Genomic DNA, 9,865 nt, shown 5'->3' on the forward strand with positions numbered 1-9,865 from the left:
GCGTCTCTGTTTATTTTAATTTTAATAATGGACGATTATGTTTTAAGAAACCTAAATGAACTGAAGATTCTAGAAGCTATTGTACAAGAATTTACAAGTAAGTATCTCCTAAAATTAATAATATACATTTATATGGATTATTCTTAGACCAGTTATTTGTTATTCGCTTCACAGCCGTGCGTACGATACGATTAAGGTGCCTTGTTAATGTTCGCACAAACCATTATAGCGTACCTACTATCTAAACTCCTAACTAATATTATGTTATAGCTTGGTACATACAGTTGTATATTATAATTTCTATTCTAGTATTCTGCTTCATTATTTGTATAATTCATTTAATACCTATCTAATGTAAATTCTAAAACATTTTTACTATAGCATTCATATTTTGACTTAAAATTAAAATAAATAGATTAGTAATACTTTTAATTTTTAAGTTAACATATTTATGTTTTACAATTTAATTCCTATTATGATAGTATCATATTTTTAGTTAAGATCAAGTAGACGAAGAAGCTTTCTTAAGTTTAAGTGAATCCATGGTACGAAGCTATGTCTTCCTGTTGGACATCGTACCAAAATTTTAAAGAGGATTAATGATTTGAAATCAAAGTTATGACCTAATGCTCAAGTAATTATAATTTTTTTATGTTTTCATGAGTTATATTATTTTGCACATTTTGTATCTTACAGATAGTTCTATATTGTATCAATAAAAGAGAAGAAAATAGAAATTTTAACACTTAACTAAAAAATAAAATGCTAATATTTCAAATAGGTATATGTTAATTTCAACTTTTTTTTTTATTAAAAAAATGTAGTAGTATTGTGATAAAAATATTCATATTAAATTGGGATAGGTACTTGATAAATCATAATATAAGAATAATTAATAATAAATGTGTAAAATGCAGTGACCTTAAAATATAAGCTCTTATAAGCCCAATATAAAATATTGACTCTTAGATACTGGTGACCGTTTTAGTTCTGTAATAGTATATAAAGAGTTTTTTCATTTGAATTTTAAATATTAAATTAATATATTTTGGTAATGAATATAATTAATAAGAATTGTAGAACTAAAACTAATTTTGAATATGCTATTATACTAATTGAAGTGTCAAGTGTAATAACCAGCTAACTCTATAATATATTTTTTCATTTTTAGAAGACATAGGTAAAACAAATAAATAATTATATTTCTAATGGAGGCATAATTATTTTAAAAATATATTTAAATTATTCATATATTTAAACAATATTATTATTTTTTATAGAATTCATTAGATTCCACTACAGACACCCCTGTTTTTAACATTTTTGCCAATGGTAATTTGAGTTATGTGAATGATCTATTGAACTCCCAGAAAATGTTGATGCTAAATTATGTATACATAATATGCTTTTCTCTCTTTTTATATCATTCCATATTTAAACACAGAAATTAATAAAACTAAATTTTAGGTATAAACATTGCCAATCAGGAATGTGCTAGAACTGGTAGAAATCACAGCACCACAAGCCCAACTGAAATACATCATTGCACCAACTTAATTGATAATGAACCTAACACCAGCTCTAATGGAATATATTTCACTAGGTTTATTGATACAGAGAGTACCAGCTTTCCTAGAACAAGCTATATTGATAAACCTAGTAACACTCATATTGATACAACCATCAGCACCGTTAATAATTTTAATGTAATGATTTTTTTAATGTACCTATCGATACCTACTGATATATACATACTTATACTTATAATTTTTTTGTTACAGACATCAATTAACTTGAAAGATATTTTAAATAGTTATCATGATGATCAAATGATTTTAAAGATTTATGATACAAGTAACAAACTTAATAGGTTGTTAAGAAATAAATTGACTCATATTATAATTACACATTTACTTAAAAGTAATAAAGATAAAAAAATACCTACTGAAAAATTGAGTGCATTGGCCCAAGATATTTGTTTTTTATTTCTTCAAGAAAATAAGGACATAACTACATTCCTTATAAAAAGGAGACAAATTTAGTATCTCCTGCTAAAGGAAAATTGTGGGATAAATACAATAATCTGAGGAAAGAAATCAAAAAAACAAACCAGAATTTGACCAAGGAGATTACTACCGAAAATACTTTTGTACCCAGTGCAGGTAATTTGTGTAATTTGTTCAAAATTTAAATAATAAATAAATATACTAATATTAATATTTTTGTTAAGAATTAGCAGAAGATATAATATGGCTAAAAAATAATATCTCACCGTGGGACACTGTTGAAGTTAAATGGTTGAAAACATTTTCAGAAAGGTATAATTATATGATGAAAGCAGTTGTTATTTGACAAATTATCCGCCACTTAAAAGCTCACTTGGTTTTAAATTGGCCAGTATGAAATTTGCTTATAGTTAAAAAGTATTTAATCAATTTTCATAAAAGTTTTCTAAAGCATACTTGATTACAGATTGATTTGGATTTTAATCAGTTATATCCCGAAAAAACACTGTTGTTGTTTACCAAGTTTGAAATATTTAAAAACAAATTACCAATTTTTATTTCAAAAAGTAATATCAAAGAAATTTATAATAAACTTGTTGATGCGATCATAAATTCTCCAGACTCTGGTAAGTTTTAACAAATTATTATATTATATTATTGATGTGGCTCTTAACTATATGATATAATGTACTTCAATAATGAATCAATATCTTAAAAGTTTTTTTATTTAAATCATAATTATATTAATACAATTTATTACAAAATTTAGCCATCTATAGAAATACGTATATCTTCATAATCGACAACAAATTTATTTAGCCTACTGGACGTAGTTACACTGATTTACAACATTTTAAATATACATAAATTAAATCAAATTAAAATTATGCCCATTCGGATCAAAACAAATACGACTAATGTATATTATTATTTATACGAGTATAATATGTATGTATTCATACGAAAATCTACTCAATAACAAATTACTACTTGTCCCGTAAGATCTTACATAAAATAAAGAAACGATTTGGTCGAATTACAGAGACTATAAATATAACTATAAATACGTTATGGTAATTAATATAAGCAAAATATAACATATTATACCTTTAAAAACCGTATATATACAATAAAAAATCATATAATACAGAAATATGCAGTACATGCCAAAAAATGGAAAAATATGCAAAATAAAACTTTTTATTTCAGATCTATTGACTATAATACAAACTTGTAGTTTACTTAGCTATTTTTTGGACTATTTAAAAAAAATATGCAAATAAATAAAAATCCGTGCCCTAATAATATTACTTTGTTGATTATTTATTTTTTTAATGTGATTTTTTTTTTTTAATACTTAATACTAATTCGTTGATATTTGGTTTATAATTAGTAACTTTTTATAAAGTACAAACGGTAATACATTCATTGGTTAGTTTGTTTCTTAAATCAGATTTTTTAAATTTTCTGAAAATAGTGACTCGCGTGAAAAAATTGAAGAATGATAGACAAAACCGCTATTGTTACTATATTTAAAGTAGAATAATCTTGTAAAATTGCATTCCATACTTTTTAATCTTGTTCCCTATATTTACGATCAATTTACCTATTGCTCCGTCACGCTAAATTATTAATCAAATAAAACATTTTGATGTTATTTATTATTAAAAATAAAAATAATGTGTAAATATAAATATGGCGAGACGCGGCGCTGTGGCAATATGATAGAGTAAATGACGTTCATTGCCAAAAAATATATATGTATACATAATAAAAATATTTTAATTTTCGCGTTCCACCTAGGGCACGCGTGCCATGGATTTGCCATCCCTGTTTTAGTGTAATACAATGGATATACAATGTATATCAATAATACAATATTTATAATGGATATCCTTAGTCTTGAAAAATATCGGTCATTCGGATATCTAATGTGTCTAATATACGAGTATATCCATGTATATGCAGTAAATATTATGGAAATCCGGTATTACATTTAATATATACATAGGCGTGCGCATAGAGCCCAACAATTTAAGATTAAGATTAAGGGGCCCATATTTTAACTGTTTTTGCTAAAATTAAAAATGATTTATTCTAAAATACTTGGTAAAAAATAAATTATGTTTCATAACAGAAAAAATAAAACAAAATGTTGTTAATTTTCGTGTAAAGACTTTTTATAATAATATAATAGCTACAATTGATTACAAAAGTACGTATGATTGCATATTTGCATCACTAGGGGTGCCTACAATACTTTCGGTCCCTGTCTTAATAAAACGTGTAGGTATATTTAATAAATCATAATGCATAAATAATTAAATAAACATAAATACAATATTTTTTTTTTATTATTGTGCTATATTAGTCCCAATGAATATGTTTTTCTTGAATCTCGTATATTATTCTCAGAAAACTTCAATTATTTATGATTTATACTATTGTAGTCGATTGTAGCTGCTATATATATATATATTATCACAAAAAGTTTTTGCACGAAAATGTAGAACGTTTTGTTTTATTTTTTCTGTTATAAAACATAATTTATTTTTTACTAGCTATTCCAGAATAAATTACATTTAATTTGAGCAATAACAGTTAATATACGAACCACTTACTTTTAGACTTGAATTGTAGGGCCCGATTTACAACATTTCGAGGAGTGCCTAGGCACTAATACAACATTTTTCCTATAAAGTGTCCCGACCTTAAATAGGTTCTGAATTCGCCTTTGCTAAACACAAGAGAAATTTATAGGCCGCCTTAGCGTAAAGGTTGGAAAACACTGATGTGGGTAATATCTGTTTCCCGGTACGATCGAATGCCGTTTCGGGGGCAACGGTCGGCAGGAAGCGATCAACATAAGAAAACCAACGGTCGCGGTACAGTGTTGTTTTCGCGAGCCATTAACCACGGTGCACATCAACTCCGTCAGTTATAGCCGGAAGTGAATTTTGTCCACGCCAAACGGTGCTATCTGTCAACCGAATATTATAATGGACGATAAGAAAATGGCTTTGGACAGGAAGCAGCTCAAGGCGGCCGTCAGCATGCCGATAATACCAAGACCCGCAGATCAGGACCACCAACTTGTTCAAAGTAGCCGGGGTGAAATCAAAGAGGAAAACGGTGACGGCCAAACGACGAATCTGAAGAAGACTTTCAACAAGAGCGTAAGCAGCTTTCAGATGGACCTGAACGGTTTCGATAACCGACGAAAAGATTAAATAAACCGTCATATAGACCCGTATTGCTACTGCGTAAAGAAATATATAATATTTATATAAATAATCTTCGTTTGTAATCATTGGTTTCGTGTGTGTGTGTGTGTGTGTGTGTGTGTGTGTGTGTGTTGACAAACTGCAAACAATAACTACAAATTTAGTTAATATCATTTTAAATTGATGAAAGTTATAAATTATAACTTTCATCAATTTACGTCAAGTCATTTTTGGTGTTTTTAAATTTAAAATTATAGATTAAAAATTTTTCTACCGACGTATAGTGTTGTTATGTAAGGTATGCAATGTAAAAGTTGCTATTGAAAAACGTTTTACTATACAATAACATATATCAAGAGACAAACATATAAATGGAGTACAACAAAGAAAACAAATTGAAGAACAAGAAAAAAATATGTATATCTACAAAAATGTATTGGGAAACAACAGGAGACATGCTCTCGTAATTTATTGTAAAGAATTTTTTTTTGTTTTTTAATATATGAAGTAAAATAAAATATTTATGTGCATCTAATGTAATATTTGTAAAATTTTAAAGGTATTTTTTAATGCATTTTTTGAGTTTTTTCGGTCATTTTTGCATTTTTTTAGGGTAATTTTTCGTGATTCTTAAGGACATTAAAATCCCAGCCCTAGTTATAATAACGTTAATCACGTTAATCTATGTAATGTCACACTTGATTGATATTATTTTACAGAAATAAAAATTGCACATTTTTAATGGGAAACGAATGATGTACAGTGAAGTAAACCTGTCTTGGCGGACACCTCTTTTAACGGACGAAATAATAAGGTCCTGGCAAAACGATAGGTATTCAATATATTTCGACCTGTCTATAACGGACATGGACAGTAATATTTTTAATAACAGACTTTTTGGCAACTATCTTAGTATGTGCTTATACAATATATACATGATGAATACATATTGAAAACTTATACATACATAAATTAAATACATAATAAATATAAAACAATTTGTTTTATTTTACATGTAGGTACTTCATTTTAGAAACCTTCCTATAACGAACCTCTGTCTATAACGGATATTTTTGCCGGTCTCATGAGTGTCCCTTATAGACAGGTTCAACTATTATATAAATTTCTTATTCATTTTATACTAATGCTCATAGGTGAAACTAGACAATTTTATTAGGTCAGGCCAAATGAAAAATATAAAAACTATTGTTATGTAAAACTAACTATTATTTCCTATAATAATTATAAAAATAAAAGTAAAATGTCTAAATGAAACAATAACTAATAAAATCGATTATTCGAATACATAGAATAGACTTATTATATTCTCTTATAGTCCTTATTTGTACCAATTGTACCTATATTCTATATTATATTATAGTATTATATGAAACGTACAAATGTAAACGTTTACGTGTATAAATGTATTATTTATAATGCCTAAATAATTATTAAAATTTATAATATAAACATATTTTTCGTTAGTATTAGGTGAGGCCATGGCCTGACTGGCCTGATCCGTAGTTTCGCCTATATCAATGCTTTTACATATTTTGTATAACTTTGCGTAGGTAATTATTTTACAATGATGTACGTAAAGAATAATTCGATTCCTAAACTGGTACCTATAATGCTACACGTAAGCCATTAATTATATACATATAAGTAGTTTGCTATGAGGCTAAGATGGTATTGAACAGGATTTAGAATAATACTTCAATCAAGATAACTTAGCAAAAACTGATGAAGGGGTGTAAGTGGAGAATGTAGAATAAAAATATTGCGAATTTTCCTACACATAAGTATTTTAATTATTTTATTTTGAAACTTATTAGTAGTGGTTAAAGAGGTAAAATATTGATGATATTTTCTAACCAAAATCTTATCAAACTATTTACCACATAAGGCCATACTTCTATAATTTTTTCTTTTACACACATTGTTTATAAAACAATGTATAGGGTGTAAAAATTAAAAACAAATTTCCCAAAAAAAAAAAAAAAAAAAAAAAAAAAATCCTACAACATATTTGCATGGTTAGTAAAATTAAATTTCAATATATGGTCTAAAATGTTTACAAAAATTAATTTAAATTTTTAAGTTATTTTAGTTTTTTGATTTAAAAATTATTTGATTTGAGATACAAATAAGACAAATTTATATTGAACATTAAATGTTAGACAGTAAATTAATATCATAACTTGCAAACTTAAATTTTAATTTTTTATTATTTATATGTATTAATACATACAAATATATACAAAACAGTCTTAAAATGTATAATTGTAACGAAATTACAAATTAACAATCGTTAACCTTGCTAACCTACAGTAGGTCAATGAAACAGTAAAAATGTGCACATAATAATATTGTTTATGTATTATTAACAGCTAAATAAATATAAATATTTTTAGACTGAAAGATATCTTTTATTTTTATTGTTATACACATTTATTGTAGTTATTTATTTGAGTGTGTAAAAAGTTTACATATTTTAAAATATATGTTGTCTATAGAAAATATCATATTTGATAAATTCATACATTTGGATATAATGTCACAGAAAAAAAAACAGTATGAAAGAAGAACTAAAATAAAACAATAATAATTATTTTATTTTATTATTTAACAATATTGATCATATTGATCACTTGATATAAATTTGTTATTTTTATTAAATATGATTTTTTATTATTTTTATGTATGAAAACTTATGTAACTTATCTTTTTTTACAGATAATTTTCTACGGACACAATTTTTTTTTGCTACATAAGATTTGTGGTATCTATTCGGAGACACTCAAATTGCCTCCCATAAATAATTTAAAAAAAAGGTTACATATAATTTTGACTGATAATATCTTATTCCCTTGAGTATGGTGTTGTGGGCTACCATGTATGGCTTAATCATATATAAATAGAAACAGGTGCAACACAATATTATATGTATTACGTAAGACGGCATATTGTTATATTTAACTCGTCAGCCGAGTAATAATTGGAAGGTGCGCCGAAACTTAATACTTAATCTATATTCCTAGAATACTATATTAGGAACGAGACCTATCGACGGACACTGCTAAACAACAAGGCCTATGACGTCAATCAATCAATATAAACGAGGGATCGAAATGACCACAATTCATACGAGTTCTAGTCACGAAACTGCAAGTTACTTCACGTCACTCTATGTTAAAATTCGTTAAACACTTTGAATGTTAAAATAAATGTATAAAAGTTAAAAGTCTTATGTCTTATCAAATAATTTAAATACATCTTCAACTGCACTACTTGGAATCGAGCCGGTGACACGTAACAATGGTTTGATTCAGTTTAATATTATGTCTTATACCATTTTATAAGATATGTTTTGTGTTTAATATGTATATTCCTCTGTAATTATCTACTAAGATAATACACGATAAGACCGTATACCAAGAGTCAGTAACCAGTGATATTAAATTGCAATATGTTATTTTTATACTTTATAACTGATTCAGCCGCGATGCTACAGAGTAGTCGCTCACTGACACACGGTGCTCCGGTGAGAGTGTTGATAGAACATTTTTTTTTCTAACAGTACCTATTGTTTATCCATCTTGTTAGGTAATTAAGAGTTATTAACGATTATGATCATTATGGGTATTGTTAAATTGGGATATCATTCCGTAATGACTTCTAGTTTTTACTGTTAGGTTTGATAAATTTCCCAGTAGCAGTAACAAATATTTAAACGGTAATAAGTCGCAAACGGAAAACAAAAATTAAATTCTATAAACGTTAATTTTTTTTATATGTTTATAAATATTCGTTATCGAAAATAGGTATTACCATTTGAAAATCGAAAGTTGATAGTGTTTTATCAAATAAGGGAGCAAGTTAAAACTATCAAAATTGTAACACAGTGTAAAATAGTAAAACCTAGAAAGTTCAAAAAAATATTTTAAAATCCCTAATACTTCCCGAGATATTAACTGGTTCACGACAAAAAAATCACTTTGTATATCTATATATATATAATATTGGTTATATTTTTTTTTTTTTGATTACAATATTAAAAACCAACGAACCGCCACTGATGATTAATATGAATGTATTTACTGATTTTATTATCGATTTTGAAAAATAAAAATATTTATATTTATTAATATAAAATATATATTATATAAATTATATATATATTAATATTTGTATGTGATTTAAGTGCATAACTAATAATAAAAACATAAAAAAATGTTTATCACTTATTAATATTGTAAGATCGAATTTAGTGTTGAACAAGAAATTTTATAAGGATATTATTTATAGGTAATAAAAAGTTAAGGTTCTATTTATTTTTATGTGGGCTTAATATTTTTCAGTTTAAATTCAAAAAAAGAAAATCTATTCTCATTAGTCATTTTTAAACCAATTTGCGGTACATGAAGGGGGTGAGATATCATCACCAAATTTAACCTAAATTATTTTTATATAATAATGAACAAAATGGAAGGGTGCTTGAAAAGAATTTATTTAATTATTTTTTCTTCACATTTATATAAGGACCACCCTAATAATATATATGTATATATATCTCATGTGTATTTGCTATTCCTTTATATAAATTATGTTTACTGATAAAATGTTCAAAAATGG

The 9,865-nt window shown here is 26.2% G+C and overlaps 1 pseudogene; it reads left to right on the plus strand.

Moving 5' to 3' along the window:
• Window positions 1-27: 27 nt before the first annotated feature.
• Window positions 28-2,535, plus strand: LOC112686477 (annotated as a pseudogene).
• The last annotated feature ends 7,330 nt before the right edge of the window (window positions 2,536-9,865 follow it).

This window comes from Sipha flava, unplaced genomic scaffold (assembly GCF_003268045.1).
Source record: "Sipha flava isolate LNK unplaced genomic scaffold, YSA_version1 310_pilon_pilon, whole genome shotgun sequence".
In the NCBI taxonomy this organism is placed as follows: domain Eukaryota; kingdom Metazoa; phylum Arthropoda; class Insecta; order Hemiptera; family Aphididae; genus Sipha; species Sipha flava.